This window comes from Lonchura striata, chromosome 2 (assembly GCF_046129695.1).
Source record: "Lonchura striata isolate bLonStr1 chromosome 2, bLonStr1.mat, whole genome shotgun sequence".
NCBI classification, from domain to species: domain Eukaryota; kingdom Metazoa; phylum Chordata; class Aves; order Passeriformes; family Estrildidae; genus Lonchura; species Lonchura striata.
The window spans coordinates 35,923,242-35,939,235 of record NC_134604.1 but is presented as its reverse complement, the minus strand read 5'-3'; the positions used below and the strand labels follow the sequence as shown (position 1 = coordinate 35,939,235).

Genomic DNA, 15,994 nt, shown 5'->3' with positions numbered 1-15,994 from the left:
ATGACAGTTTTGGACAAGTGAAGTTTTTCAGCACTGTCTACCTATGGCTTTGTTTTTTGATTTCCCCCCCACCATATTTAGCTCAGTCTTCAGCATATATTTATATTTAGGAATACAAGCCTGAAAAAAAAGAGACATATTTCTGGTATTTTGAATGTCATATTGACATAAGAAATTGCTTATATTTTAACTTCATGTATACTTTAAAAATAACTATACCAAAATTCAGCATAATCCAGGATCTCAGGTATGGGAACCTAACACTGGGGAAAAGTATAAGGAGTAAAAGAAAGAAGATAAAAGTGTTATTATTGCATGATTCATAAGAAAACATACCAGTTAGCTGATTAATTTAAAATAAAATAAGTATTTGTAATTTTTCTTCCAATGTTTCAAATCTTAAAAACACCTCCTATGATAAATATGAATCAATAATTCTTGATCAAATATATTTAAAGATTTAGTTGACAGGTCTCCAGACAACTTCTATAGACTAAGATTGTTTCTTCTTCTATTAAACAAGCATACCAAAAATAAACTGAAACAGTATATTCAGTCAATTTTTTATGTTAAGCATCTCAAACAATTGAGGAAAAATGTTGAATCTCAAGTATTATGAGTAGTCTAGGACAAAATTTGGACTAGTTTATGATTGATATATAATCCTGAACTAAAATTTACAGATGTACTTCACAGTAATTGTACTAGAAATTTGCATAAAAAGTTGCAGTCCTTTCTGCTTTCTGTCTTCTAGCACTTGCACTTTCCTTGTTTCAGATCCCTACATTCAATACCTATGCACAGAAATGAATTTAATAAAAACAAAGCAGAATTTATTTGCATCTTTGAAAAGATGGGAGAAAGCTGAATACAAGTGTTTTCGTTTCAGGGGTCAGGTGCCAGTAGCAAGACATGGAAGAGTGAAAACCAAATAAAGAGATTTGAGTGCAAAATTACACTACATTACCTTAAAAAGCCAACATGTAATCACTGCCATTAAAATATCCAAGTTTCTCTATAAAGCTGTTTTAGGCATCTTGTACAACTAGACCAGTTACCATTATAATTCAAAGATGATAAAATTTGAACAGAAGTAGAGGAAACCAAACATGAACCGCAAACATTTAAAGTGCACTCAGTATTACAGAACAATTTCTTTTATTCGAATGAGAACATTTTAGAATATCTACAGAAAATTGTATGGTTTTTAACTAAGAAATTTCAAAGAAATGTGAAATGAAATTAATCCCACACCTAGAAAACCTGTTTTGAATGGAGGAGTCTTATTTTCCCCTCCTCTCAAACTTGTTTCTGTGTTGGATGGGTACATTTCAGAGAAGTATCTAACATTTGTGATTGTACCTCAAAGAGAAGAAATACAGAGCACTACAGGTAACAGCCGAGTTTCAACTAAGACCTAATAATTCACCTAATATTCACCTAATAATTTTATTTTACCTTTCTGGACTACAGCCCTACCCAAAGCCAGCAGCAGCCAGTGTGCACTGTTGGTTTTCTATGTCTACCAGAAACACCTACCCGAGAAGGGCAAGGATAGTCCATGGAACACTGAGAGCAGATAATGATTTTTGCCTTTTATCACTTTTCTATCTGGAATAATAGATTCCTTTCACAAGGAATATTTTGGTAGTGAAGATCAAAGATCTACTCCTATAAAAAAACTGAGATTAACAGTACTGTAAATAAATACAGAGAGAATAAAATACTATTTACATGAAAAAGTACTGTAATACTGTATTCGTGTTTATACCTTCTTAAAACTTGTAAGTAGATTTTTTTGAAAGAAAGGAGAGATTTTCTTTAGTGAGTAATATTTGATTACTTAGATCCACTAGTATTACTAGCTGCTGTGGATATTTTTTTTTCTTGGGGAACACAGTACTGGACGCAGCAAGAAATGCTTCTGAGAGTACAATTTCCTTAAAAGATAGAAATAATTAGCAATAGAAGGAAAAAGAGACCAAAACCAAAAAACCTCCCCACAACAAAGTCAATAGATTAGCCTGCCTGGCTTGCTCACTTGTTCAGTTTCAGCATGTGGCTGCACAAAACACAGTTAAATCAGTCCTTTATTATTTTATAATGTTAAAGGTTATTACCACAACACACAAAAGGGATAATAGTGGGTTTTTAAATTAGCATTTGCTTAGCTCAAATACCACTGCACTAATTCCTTTCCTTAGAACCTAGCACCAACAGTATTGCAAATCATGCTTACAGAGTGGTGGGCTTGTGCTGTCTCCAGAATGGGACAGGAATGAATTAGAAGGGACAGCCCATGTCTCACTCTGCCACTTTGCAGGTTCTTCAAACACAACACACTGACCAGTGTGATGTAAAGATGACATTAACTCTCAGGATTTAAAAAACCTTTTCAATCCAGATTATTCTCCTGCCTGGCTAAAAGAATAGGAGATTTCTGCTAATACTACAGAAGTATTCTGGGAATGAGGACTCTATCTGCAGTTTTATTAGGCTGACTTTTGCGTGATCATACTGGAAATTCCCAAGTGGAAAGCTGTTCATGCCATAAGCATTTCCCTGTAGTACAAACCAAAATTTGTGTATTATTATTATTATTAAGCTTTAGGCCACCAACCATTAATTAGAACTTTGTATAGGACAGAAAAGAGTATACCACTGCTGTTCAGACAACAAATGAATCTGCTGCAGAGGAGCATCACTCCTGTTGGCTTCCTGCAAGTGGGATGACAAATGTTCTCCATCTTCAATTATTCAAGCAGGACAATAAACTGAGGACCAGAAAAGCTGCAGGTATTTCCGAGTGCTTTCAGCCTGCAATCTGATGAGATTGCAGCTGCTACTTTCATCTGGGGCTACCTTCATAAGAGGGCGTCACTAGATTTTTTTTCTTCTGCACGTGGTCATGATGTAAAAAGATGAAAAGTGTTCACCTAGAGGAATGCACAGGGACTTCCAGTGCAGCCTTCTTGGGATATATATATCCAAGTGCTGCCTGCAGGACTCAAAGCTGTACTGTCTTTACCAGAGATGATCCTACACCTCAATTTATGGGCAGCTTCTCCATTTGCTGTAACTACTCTGCAGTGGAGACACAGCTCTAGGAACCAGCACCCTTCTGACCATGCATGCCCCCTGAGGACATGGAAAAACTCTACAGAAAGCTGACACGAGCTTGGAAAGGACTCTTGATGAACACTTTTCATGCTTTTGGTCATCTAGACTACATTAAATGCAATTCAGAAAACAGGTAATTTGTATTACTTTATTTCGCTGACATTTGGCTCCTACTGATTTCTGGTGTTGAATTCTCCAAAACCAACTCTACTACCCAACTCTACACCCTTTTCACCTCTGACATTTCAAGGACTGAGAGATCTGTTTGTCCATCTGGCAGCAAGGAATGTGCTTTTATTTTATTTTACTTTTTTCCCCCCAGCAAAGAATACTTACATTAATAGTTCGTTTTTTTTTCTCTTTTTAAAAATAATAGCATAATTCATCCAGATGCCGAGACACCAGGAGCCACTAAACAAACCAAGCACTTGAATCCACAAACAAACTGGTCTTAGCATTTATGAGATTTTGCTTACAAGTTAGCTTTTCATGGATTTAATAACTTGAATATTTAATAAATTGAATATCCCCTCCTGCTCGTAAAATCATATAAAACCTAACCAAAATCTCTTCTGCAGGATTAGACCTTTACATGTATTGTCCTCAAAGCACAAAGAGCAGACCAACATCAAAGGGCATGCTGTGTTTATGAACAAGATCTTTCTCTGTTCCAGGTGCCAAATTTATTCCTGTAATGCACTCAGTGTTTGATAGTCCTTTAAAATGGAGTTTCTCTCCATAGTTTTCTGGATATACAAAAAGCTCTACTGCTTTCCACTGACACACTGTCATCCTTTACTATGTTCTATCTCTTCCCTTCCATAAAGTTGCATTGGCTATTCCCAACACTGAGCATACTACATGGCTAACCTATAATTTCACCCATTTTTCCAGTGAAGACCCTCTCCCTGAAAGCCCATCATTATGATTGCCAGTGTCTATACAGCTTTGTTTCACACCCATCTTAAATACTGAATTCAAACCTGAGAATCCTTAAAAATAGTACAGTGTCACTTTATCAGTCTCTTCAATAAAAATAGAGTTAATATATAATTAACAGCTTTCAATTTTATGCATTAGATGTTTCTGTGCTCAAGACTCAATATTATAAATGTCTTGCTCTGTTTGAAAGCATGGTTTGTGTACTGTGTGCTTGAAAGAGCAAAACAGAAGTGTATCAGGCGTACAAACTTTTGCGTTTACAGACTCCTGCTGCCATTTCCAATCACTTTTTACACAAAGAGCACAGTCACACAACTACACAGTCACACATTAGTGTTGCAGAGGATAGATAGATACGATTGTTATTTTAGCTAGCCGGATGTCACTTCTACCCTTGGATGAATCCTGGAGTGAAATGGACTCTTCCATCTCACCCCGCAAGAGATTGTGGTTCATCCCGCACCTCTGTACCTGCCCCTAAAACAGAGTCTGTAACCCCATTGGCCCATGCCTTGTCCCAGCCCACCTAGGAACCCCTGAAAAGGGGGCTCCGAGCAGCCATGCGGCCTCTTGGATTTCCTCCCTCTCTTGGCCCTCTCCTCCTCTCTTGGACTTCCTCCCTGCCTGGGGCTTCCCCTCTCCTAAACCCTCCGTTTCTCTCTCCCCTCCCCCGTCCTCCTAAGCCCAGCCACGTGCTACGCCTGAGAGCACGAGGCTTGGGCATCCCTGAATTCTCCAATAAACCTCTTCCCCCAAGAGCAAGCTTCAGAGATCTCAGCCTCCCTACACCCCGACCGTGCAACAGGAGCCTACTCATCCCTCACATTAGCTTTATTTACTCCAAGCAAAAAAAAAACCAAAAAAAACCAACCAAAAAAACCAACCAAAAAACAAACTTTCCAAAAACTAATGCTGGCTTATCCAATAATCAATTTTGTCAAAAATGTTGACCAGAAGCTGCCATAGGACGTCACAGTAAACCTGAAGGTCAGTAAACAGGTGTTTCAGACCAAAAGAAAAAGATAAAAAGATCAATTTCTGAGCTAAGGACTTTTATCTAAGATATTTCTCCTGGGCATCTATATTTTATACAAGAGATAATGGTGATTGATTTCATCTGTAGCCAAAAGGCAAAAGCAAAGCAAGATTTGTCTTCGAGTAGATTTCTGCTACTCAAGAGTCCTATGCATCAATCCTAAAATATTACCTCTATTCAGAAATGGTCAGGAAGCCAGCACACTCTTGGAGCTGTGGAGCAGAGTGTTTCCAGGAGGATGTAGCACTAACTACAGGGATGGCTGTTTCCTGGACCAGCCCTAAGGGCATTTAATACACAGTGCTCCACGGAGAGCACTGCTGTTGCTTACTGCCAGGTGGAAGGCATGGATCACAGCACCAAACTAATACCCAGATAAAACATCTGTGTCCTCCAGATTGAGATGATGTGTCTCTTAGCCTCTGTTGTTATTTCTTCAGCATCTCTCCTGGGATATGACCACAAAGGAGCAGTAGGCATGCACCCAGGATAAAATGGGATTTTTGCCACATCCTCTGGCTATTTTCCTTGGTCTTATTTGGAGTGAACTTTGAGAAGCTGCCCTCATCTGTGCCCAAGCCTCCACACCACTGCCTGGAGACTGAACTGGTAGTCAGCTTAATTTATTGTATAATAACAAATAGCGAGTCTGGATCTCTGGTTCCCACAAGAGCCCATATGCCCATATAATAACTTTCTCCTTTTAGGGTTGCTTTTCCTGTCCTAATTTATACTTCCTAAGTTACAGTACATACATTTACATGGTTAATGTTCATATTGCTGAGATTACACCATTGTGATGCATGCAATATAAATGCCTAGACAGATGGATGCAGTATCACAGATTTCTGAAAGGAGGAGAACTTGCAAAGCCAGAAGCTCACACTTCAAGAAACCCATTTGCTAGCACAGGGGTCACTGAAAATAGATCTGAATGCTTAAGAAGCAGTGCAATACTCTTAAATAAAGTAATGCTGACAAAGGTATACACTCTTTCCTAGAAATAGGCTGTAGTCTGTTAGGCTGCCAGGAAATAATTGTCACAAAAAAATTCTACTCTTTTCAAATTTATGATTTATAAAGAGTAAGTGCAAATCTGCTAAGCAAAGGAAATCAGTGGGAAAGGCCACTTTACCAGTAGCCTTTCTTTTTAAATAAAAATTGATACTAAAAAATGATATACCTTATTAATTAAAGCAGGATCAGTCCTGCAGCTTTGATGCTTCATATATAACTCACTGAACAAATTATTTCTAAGGGAGAAGTCATGATACAAGTCTACATCACTACAGAGTAAATAATTTGGAGTGATACCAGGTGAGAGGTCTCTGGAAGACAGCGTCTCCCTCCATGTATTAATAATACAGCAATAAGACAACAGGTGCTGTTCTGCCAAGCTCTCTTGATATTTAGATACAATAAACTTGCTTCTCCAACCCACACAGAATGAAAAAACAACCCCAAACTGGGTACAATGAGACAAAAGCAATGACTATAATACTGTTGCTAATAAAAGAAAAAGTAAAATTGTTACTCTTGACCACTTCCCTCTCCTGGGGAGACATATAGGTATTTTATGGCAATCTTAATATTTCAATTGCATAAATTCTGCTTTTCAATTCCTTTCCGATTAAAACAACAAAAAAATTGCAGGCTTACTGATCTTTAAAGGTTACTGGCAAGATAATGTCAACATATTAACGGAGCTTGCTTGAAAAGATACAGAGTTCAAAAAGAAGCAAGTGATAATTAGAGCAAAGAATCTAAAGCTGGTGAAATTCAAAAAGTAATGCAGATGCTATAGGAAATATACCTTTCTCTGCATAGCTCTGCTATAGCATGTTTCTACAGTTTGTTTCTAAGTCTCCCTTTGCCTTTCATCTTACACATATTTGAGCACTGTTGTTATGCAAGATGGGGAATCATTCATTTTAATGTGATACTAAGCATATTACCACAAAACCAGAAAGAAGCTACCAATTTACTGAGTATCTAATTAAAAAGCTCTACAATTCAGATTCTTTGTAGCCCCTCACTGCACATAAAAGATTTAATGCTGCATCTGAAAAGCCACATGTACAAAAAGCAAAGAATTTGTAAATGTTTCTGATATTTGCATATTCTTTTCTTCCTCTTGTTACAAAAGCCACAGCCATCACTTTCTTTAAGTGCTAATAAAAACAATTTAATGACAGGTAAATTTGCTGGTTTGTAGCTTCTTGAACCCCCAACACACTCACTAAAGGAAAGTAACTTTAGCTAGGAAAGAGATCCTCGCAGCACGATGGTGAATAATTCATCATTGCATTTTTCTTTTCATCTCATTTTGTGCCAGTAATGTACACAACTGAAAATATTGCAAAATCTAAAAACAACCACAGACAAGGACTTCCAGCAGCAAAATACACATTAAACTAGCAGGCAGGTTTCCCCAGCTTATATAATAACAGCTTTAGCTCGACAGAACCCCCATCACTCACCGAGGACTGAATTCACTTGAACAAAAGCGGAGCCCAGTCACCAAATGCAGCTTTGCAGGACTCTCAGTGCAAGATGCTCCTGTCTGCTGTTCGGTTCACACTTGCCTTTATAACTAAGCCAACCAACAACATTCAGCTGCTGAACCTGATGAATTATAAAACGGTAGCTCCCAGACTCTCATATTTTACATCACAGGGGGTGGTCATCCAGCATACACACTGCCTGTGTACATATATTCTGCTATAACTCATCCTGATAAACACATCAGTGCTGGCAGCAGTGACAGTAATTGGTGCTCAGGATGTACAAGCACAAACCAATAGAGCACACTCCCACCTTCTGCTCTGTGCAACATCTCTACCTGTCAATCACTGCACCTTGTTAAGGTGGAATGAGCAACTGCACTTGGGGGAGAGGCAAAACTCATAGAAGAAACCATCTGCCAACACAAATTCTGCATTTAAACATTTCTTAATGTAGTAGTAAATGTGGCTTCAGTGTCCTCTAGGTAACAATTTTCACGATTTTTTTTTCCTAAATCTTCATTAACATCTTCCCTTCTTAAAGACACAGTTTTCATTTAGCAACTAACAAAGGGTTCATTACTTCTACTATCGTGAATGGGAATTATTCAGGCAAATTCCAGGGACATTAGCACAGATAACCTAAAAGCATTACTCCAGGCAGAATGACTGTTAAAAGCAATATACTTGTTAGGTGAAATTCTGTGCCCATTTTAAAATCCTCCTAAAAATACTGAAAGGTTTTAAGATCATCCTCTAAATTATAAGAATATACTTATAATGCTCTTCACTTCTCTAATAGTTTCTTTTCCCCATATGCTTCCATAGTTTTTAAAGTCAATCTATTGATACAAAATAACAGAACCAAACACCTAATTTCCATTCATCCACTCAATTAAGCTAAACATTTTCAAATGGGATTAATTACAGCAATAAAAATCACAATTGCTGCACATGCCACAAATTAACACTCAGAATTAGTCCCTAACAAGCAAGGCTGGTTATGGTAATGGTAAAACACAGCCAGGGATCAGCCACTGGAAAGGTATTTTTATGGCAATTTTTTTACGAGGGAGCAGAAGTTGCTCTTTCAGAGTTGAGCTCCAGGAATTCTGTATGTGTTTTACACAAACTCAAGGCTATTTGTTTGAGGATAGAGTGGGAATGAACACTTTATTCAAGAGGATTTTTTATTTCTACATCACTGGTGATGATTCTCAGAGGGTTCAATTTGGAACCTGAACGCTCGCCCCAGCTGCTTTCATTTCCCATGCCGGTAAAACTCCCCCCGTTTTAGGTGCCATGAAGAAACGTTGTTCTTGGGAAGGTGAGCACAGTTGTGTGAGTGGCTGTGTATTGCCTGGATGCTTTTCCACGAACAACTGGGCTGAGGAATGCAAATGAAGCCTGTGCCGGCAGCCCCAGGCAGAAACCCAACCCTTCTCACCATCTGGACCGACTGATGTGCGTCACAATGTGGGAACAGGGTGTTGCATTTCATGCATAGCAAAAGCCAGTCCTATATATATATGTATATATGTGTGTGTATATATATCCTGCTCCTCCTGTTCTCAGCTGCTTGTTCCACCCCATTCCTCATTTGTCTCTTTGTATTCAGCACCTTTACTATCTGAGAAAAAAAATCACTCCAGGCCAGAGGCATGAGCAGCATTTCTGCATGTGCTGTTGGCTTTTACTACAGAAGACTCTATGAAGGAAAAGCTCTCTATAGTAGGGTGGCAGAATGTAGGGATGTAGGGGAGACATATCAGGATTTAATCAGAGCAATGGTTTTGATGTCTCTGTCTTAGAGGAAAGGACAGCTAAGATCCCATATCTGGATTCTCCAGTGATACTAACCAAGAATAATCCAGTATTGGCAGAAAATATTCCAAATGATAAACCCTGGCTTGTTAAGAAGCAGCAAAAAAAAAAAAAAAAAATCTATGCTACTTGATTTGGCTTTTAGAACCAAATTCTATTCTCAGGGGCTTACATATTTCATGTGAATATCATGGAGGTTCCTTAAAATGGCCTGATTACAACAGTTTGTTGTCTTGTGCACTAATTAGGCTTTCTGACCTATTTTTTATAAGAGACAGTTCCAAACCATATGTGCTAGAATGCCCTATTTTCCTTTTTGTTTTGCCTTAACAATTCAGACTCTTAAGAGGCTTCCCAAGTATCTGTATAAACATGACACTGCCTTATAACAATCTGCTGCCACATGAATAAGACAGAAGCAATGCATGGTTGAATGTCCTTGACCAACATAATATTCACGTGAAAATTCAGCTCCCACTTACTGAAGAAAATGTTTGTAAAAGTGACCAATATCTCACTATTGTAAGCCACAGCAATATTTCATAGCTGTGTGTAGGTGGCATACATAAACCAGAGTCTGTGGCATTACATAAGATCCACAATTCCAAGAGAAATTGCTACCCTGTTTCACACTTGCAATTCTTAATTAGTTTTCCTGGCTTCCATGTTACTTTTCAATGGGTAATGCAGCTGATACCACCGTAATAGCCAACAATGTGGTGTTTTGTTAAAGTGCTGCCTTCTAGGTGATTTGATACACTCAACACATGACCTATGTCCTTGGGGCTCTGTTCTTACATTCTGGCACAGAATGTGAGATTTCACATTCAAACATATTCACTCCACTGACAGGTGTGTGAAAATCCCATATGGATGCCAGATTTCTGTATACCTACGTGTATATATAATGTATTTTTAAGGCATTTGTAACAAACACATTTGGTATTGACTCCAATGTTCTTTGCTACAAGCTGCAAAATAGAAATGATCTAAAAATGAAAAAGCACCCCAAAAACACAAGACAAAAGTGTTCCCATTTGTTACTCAAACATTACTTCTTTCTTCTATAATCACATGGACTATATAGACTACACATCATGGATATCTCATTTGCTGTCTAAAGTGAGCACACAAGCTCACTGGGGAAAAATCAGGGCATTCAGCTGGAATAACAAGAGCTGAAGAAGGAAAGGTAACTTCAAATTAAAAAGAACTACTAGCAGATACTATCAATATCACAAATTAGCTATTACTGGTCACTTTCACCTCAATGAAGCAAAACTACAGTATCTCCAGTATCTCCACTAAGTGGACCTGGAGTTTCAGGTGAAAAAAATGTGCATCAAAAGAGATAATTCCCAGGCCACATCAGATGGTATGGATGACCAGTGCCCTGGGTAGTAATGCTTGCAATGTGGCCTAAAATACCAAATTAAAAACTAAAGAGATACTTATCCTGTGTCCTGCATTTAGCAATCTTCAATTTCTTTACTATTTTTTTTTTTTTTTTGTCAGACTTACACTGGATACATTTTTACCCTGGATTTACACTCTTTCATCTGATAGCCTTTTGATGGCACTGTCAGAGCATATCTCTAAAGCAGAGCCCAGCAGGATTTAAAAAAGGACTGGGCATTTATCAGATAATATCATCCAGAAGAGCTGTAATAACAAGAAGCCTAAGCTTTCCAATGATCTGGGGGTGTAAAAACACTTTGTTTCTTACAGGTGCTTTTTCTTTCATGGCAGGCTCAGCCCACTGCTCTGCCTGTCTGCATCACTTTATAATAGCCCAGCTTATCCTGGCCCTGCATAGGACAAAGAGTATCAAGGGCTGCAAGTCCCTTCCCACCTTCCTCCCAGCAAAGCACTAATATAGCTCCCCCTCTCTAATCTGGATAAGCGTTGCCATGAAATCTGTATGAGTTTAGTTAATTCTGAGATCTATCTTTCTTCAAATCAAAATCAACTGAGCGTAATTGTAGAGGTCTTTTATTACACTGGTTAAAGGCAATCCCCAGTTACACGGACTCTCCCTGCCTATGCACTCCAAAGGGGAGTAGGTGAAATAGAATCATCATTCTTTCCGAGTACAGAAATCTATCAAACTTTTAATTCCAGCTGAGACCACAGAGGATTTACAAGTTTCCCAAACTACTCCATTGCCTGTGGTCTGAATCCAGTGAGAATGTCTGCTTTTATAAATATATGGTAAAATAGTATACATTGAGTCAGATTCCATTGCTGTAATTTACATACATCCCACACTGCAAAATAAACAACAGTGACAATGTAAATTAATTTAGTTGCCACAGCAAGGCAATAGAGAAATTAATTAATTAATTCTTTCAATGTTGCACACATGAAATGTCATGTAAGAACAGTTTTTAAATAGTTTCAGTTTCTAAGATTAATCCTCATAAGTGCAAATGAATAAAAGTGTATACTTAGGATTAATTGAGAAATTAGCTGGCACAGGGCTTTGAAGATGCAAAGGACTGTACAAGTGCTATTGCTATAATAATATTTTTCTGTATTACAATACTTTCCTTCCTCAAGTGACATCTCTTTTGCTACAAGTGCAGAGTGAAAGCTCAAGTCCTCTTTCTGAATGAGGACTGTGTTTGAAAAGATACAGAAAAAAGAGAATTAAAAAGGATATTCAGCTAGGTCTGAATGAACAGATGCCCAAGAGAGCAATTTAAGTTGATCAAGGGCAATGACAAGAACTTGCTTTGCTAGTTAGGAAGGCTGATCTCTCCTAATAGTGGCTTCACAGTCTTAAGAATATGAATGATCCTATCAGTAATAAAGAAGAGCAGCTAAAAGGGATGAAGACCAGATGGCACTTTCCCTAGAACCTCTGGAGAGGCTGTCTGGATTTGATTTGATTTGAAAAGCCTTTTATAACAGCCTGTGAACCTGGAATAATATGGCAACCCATTAATAAGTCAGCAGATATCATAGGAACAGTCCGATATTTCATAAAAATATTTATTTTCTGTATGGCTTAGGTTAGCTCAGCTGGTTAAAAGAACTGAGAAACCTGAAGGAGATGCTTCAGAATCCAAAACTAGTTTGCATTTTTTTTGTTTTTTTTTTTTTTTCTCAACTTTCATTTTACATTGAACCTTGTGTTTGCTTTTGCTATTCCCTTTTAAATACAAAACAAATAATAAAGAACTTAATAGTTCTATGAGCTGGAAAAAAATAGCTAAAGATACACTTTCTACTAGCTAAAAGTTTAAATGTAGTAGCAAACCAGACAAGCATCTTTTACACATATTTTTCACAAACAGAAGGTCCCACAGTCAACTCCTTGTAAGCCTAGTGCAGGAAGCAAAGGAGTTAACAGCTTTGGATGGCAGAGAATGGTGGAGCCATGAAGATCCTCCTTGGATTCGCAGTTTAACTCTGCGTGCACTCTGTGGTGGGAGGAGTAGGTGGCTGATTTGGGAAGAAGTACGGCACAGGAATGATACACTTGACTCCTCTGAGGATGGTGATGAAAATCTGTCAGCTTGGCATAGTCCACGTTACCTACAGCAAGAACTGACACATGGAGAAAGCAACAGCTCTACAGACTTCACAGTAAAAAACCACAGAATTCAAATGGAAAAGGCCTTTAAGATCATCAAGTTGAACCATTAACCCAACACTGCCAAGCCTCCCATCAAACCATACCCCCAAGTACCACACCTGCAGGTTTTTGAACCCTTCCAGGGACAGCAATTCCACAATCTTGGGCAGCCTGTTCAAATGCCTGACCACATGTAGCAAAAAAAATTTTCCTAATATTTAATCTAACTTCCCCTGAGGCAGCTTGAGGCCACTTCTTGTCCTATCACTTGTTACATGGAAGAAGAGACTGAGCCCCACCAGGCTGACCCTCTCTCCCGGCAGCTGCAGAGAGCACCGCGCAAGAGGCAGAGCGTGTGTGGTGCAGAAAGCAGAGCTGCTTTGTTGGAGAGTCCTGTGACAGTACTGCAAGGGGCTCTCCATGGAAAGGGAAACAAGCACATACGACAGTCTTCATGAGGAAACAGTGAAATCCAGGCCTGCGTTTGTGGTAGATTGCAAAAAAATAAGCGGCATTGCCTGAGGATGCCTCCTGCACTGATTGTGACAAAGAGCTAGCACAGGAATCAGCACACACGCACACACTCTCAGATTAAGTTTTCCCCTCCTACGGTTTTCTTTCAGGAAAGAAAATCTGAAGCCTGGATGACTAACTACAATGCAGATGGCAGAGCAGTGTAGAGATACAAGCTCCACATGAACTAGCTTAGATGACACCACGAGTGAATTTAACCTACTCATACTGAACTCCATGGTTATGCTGTTCCATGCACAGCAGTTTAGCATTCAGACAAGCCAAAGAAGGACAGCAGGTGGTACTCAAGCTAGATCTGTGCCAGCATTCTTGGAAATTTATGTCTGCAGTTTTTTTGCCATTTCTTGTGAATGTGACAAGAAAGTACCTCCCAGCAAGAAATAATACATGGAATTACAGCAGCAGCAGAGCAAAGTATTGCTCTGAAAAGAAAGGAAGAAATAACTCTTTCTTAGGATATAGAATACCCTCTTTCAGCTCTGCAGGAATGCCTTGCATGGTTCACAAGACTGCTGAAACTGCAGATTTACTGTCTTGGCTCTAATGCCAGGACAATTAATTTGGTGCTCACCAGAAATCCTTTTGGGTAACTAGGGTGATGGTTCCCTGGAAACATCCTTTGAGGGGACTGTCATGCTCAGTGTATTCCTGCACTTTCTGGGCATTGTGAAGGTGGGAATGGCCACTTCATCTACAGGTCAGCAATAACCATGAGCAGGGAAATGTCTGCCATCCCATCACATTTACACCTGGTAACTGACTTCCACAGTGTGAACTCAGCTGGGCACTTAAGGACAGGCCACCCTTTGGTGAGGATTCTGTCTGAAGGGACCCAAGAACCAGGACACTGATTAGATGCTCTGTTCTTGAACTACTTATAGCTTGAGGATTAATTAGGAGTGGGAAAGTGCTCCAAGACCTTTAACTGAAGAACTGAAGAATTAAAAGAGTTGAAATATAAATACTTATTATCACTACAGTATCAGAATCTCTGATTGAAACCCTACAGAAATAACTCATGCTATGTAGATCCAACAAGAACTTTCCGTTAAGATTTCGTAAATGACAAAATGGGATTCATCTGGGAACGCTGAACAACTGAATGGAGAGGTAGTACATGTTAAAACTAAGGATGTGCAGTTTTCAGCACTCGAATTTATAGGTGCCTACTCCTGTGCTCTGCCCAACTTTCTACTAGATAACACCAGAACTGTAAACATAGCATATGGAAAATAAAGGCCAAAGATAAAAGTTAAGAGCAGTGGTGGGGAATTGATGGCCTTCTCTCACTCATGCTTTCAACTCAACTGCTATTTTAGCAGAGCACCTTGGAAAAGGAAAGCAGAAACAAATGGCAGTAACTGGGAATTTAGAATATTCGTTGCAAGAATTTTGTGTGTCCTGGCATGGACGCTGCTTCTGTGACTCACTTAGCTCAGCACTGCTCCATGCAGGTACTGTGAATATACTCTAGAAATAATTACGTATATAAACATTTATCCTGCAGGCCACCTAGGCACCTTCGAAGCAAACAGTTCTGCAAGAGCTGGAGAGTCCAAGCAGTGATTTTTTCCAGTGTTTTTTTTTTTTTTTCTGTTTTTACCCACAACTAGAAACATATAAATATATTGGCCCTCTCAATGTTAATATTGCACAGCAGGCAGAAATATGTTAGTCTGAGGGATGTATGAGGAAACAATATAAAAGTACTGTTGCTGAGCAGGGATAGAAATTAAAGGAACTTTTGCAGCTCCACTTCTCAGAGAATATATTGTTAAAATGTGATTTGGAGGCAGAATAATCTTGAATGAGAATGATAAGAACAAAATGATCCTGAGGTGAAGATGCTGAAAACAGACAATCCATACTGCTTTGTGCCAGTAGCGAACAAGGACTTCAGCAATAGGGTATAGAAATGCATTAGGATGATGAAATGGGCCACTTCTGAAGGAAACAATATGACCCTTACAAGGAAAACCTTGTGTACAGTACACCTTAAAAGGACAGGGAAGTTCAGATGATGACTCCCTGTGGAGACTGTGGTCAGCTTCTTATCTTCATAGGTGGGATGTGTCTTGGCAATGCGTGACCCTGCAAATAACCTGGCATGGTGCTAGAGAGCAATAAAAACTACAGCCCTGAAAGTATCATCAAAGTTCTGGGCATGCAAAAAATTAGTTAGCCTGCACAGAAATTTATGAGGGCGAAAAAAATCTTTTTGCTTTCTACCAGTAGATTTAATTACTTTACTTCACAGCAAGCATCCCATTGGAGTACTCTTTCCCGCTGAATTAACAGAGAATTTTTGGGGGATGAAAAATGCAAATCCTACGTGTATATTTTGACTAAACTACCTATATCCTCATAAAAAGAAGAGACAAGTAGGTAAAGCCTTCCTGAGTATTATCAACCGTCAACGCAGAGCAAATAATTTGTAGTGAATTTATGGTTTCT

At 38.8% G+C, this 15,994-nt stretch overlaps 1 protein-coding gene across 27 annotated transcripts in view; it reads right to left on the bottom strand.

Moving 5' to 3' along the window:
- DLG2 (discs large MAGUK scaffold protein 2) overlaps nt 1-15,994 on the bottom strand; it is a 989,662-nt gene that overhangs the window by 119,363 nt on the left and 854,305 nt on the right. The window contains exon 1 of one of the 27 annotated variants that reach the window (XM_021545071.3): nt 7,579-7,957. The exons of 25 other annotated variants lie outside the window; for them this stretch is intronic. The gene's annotated coding sequence lies outside the window, so the exon portion shown is untranslated. Of the gene's footprint in view, nt 1-7,578; nt 7,958-15,994 lie in introns of those variants that run through there. One more of the 27 variants, XM_021545072.3, reaches the window with a different exon arrangement.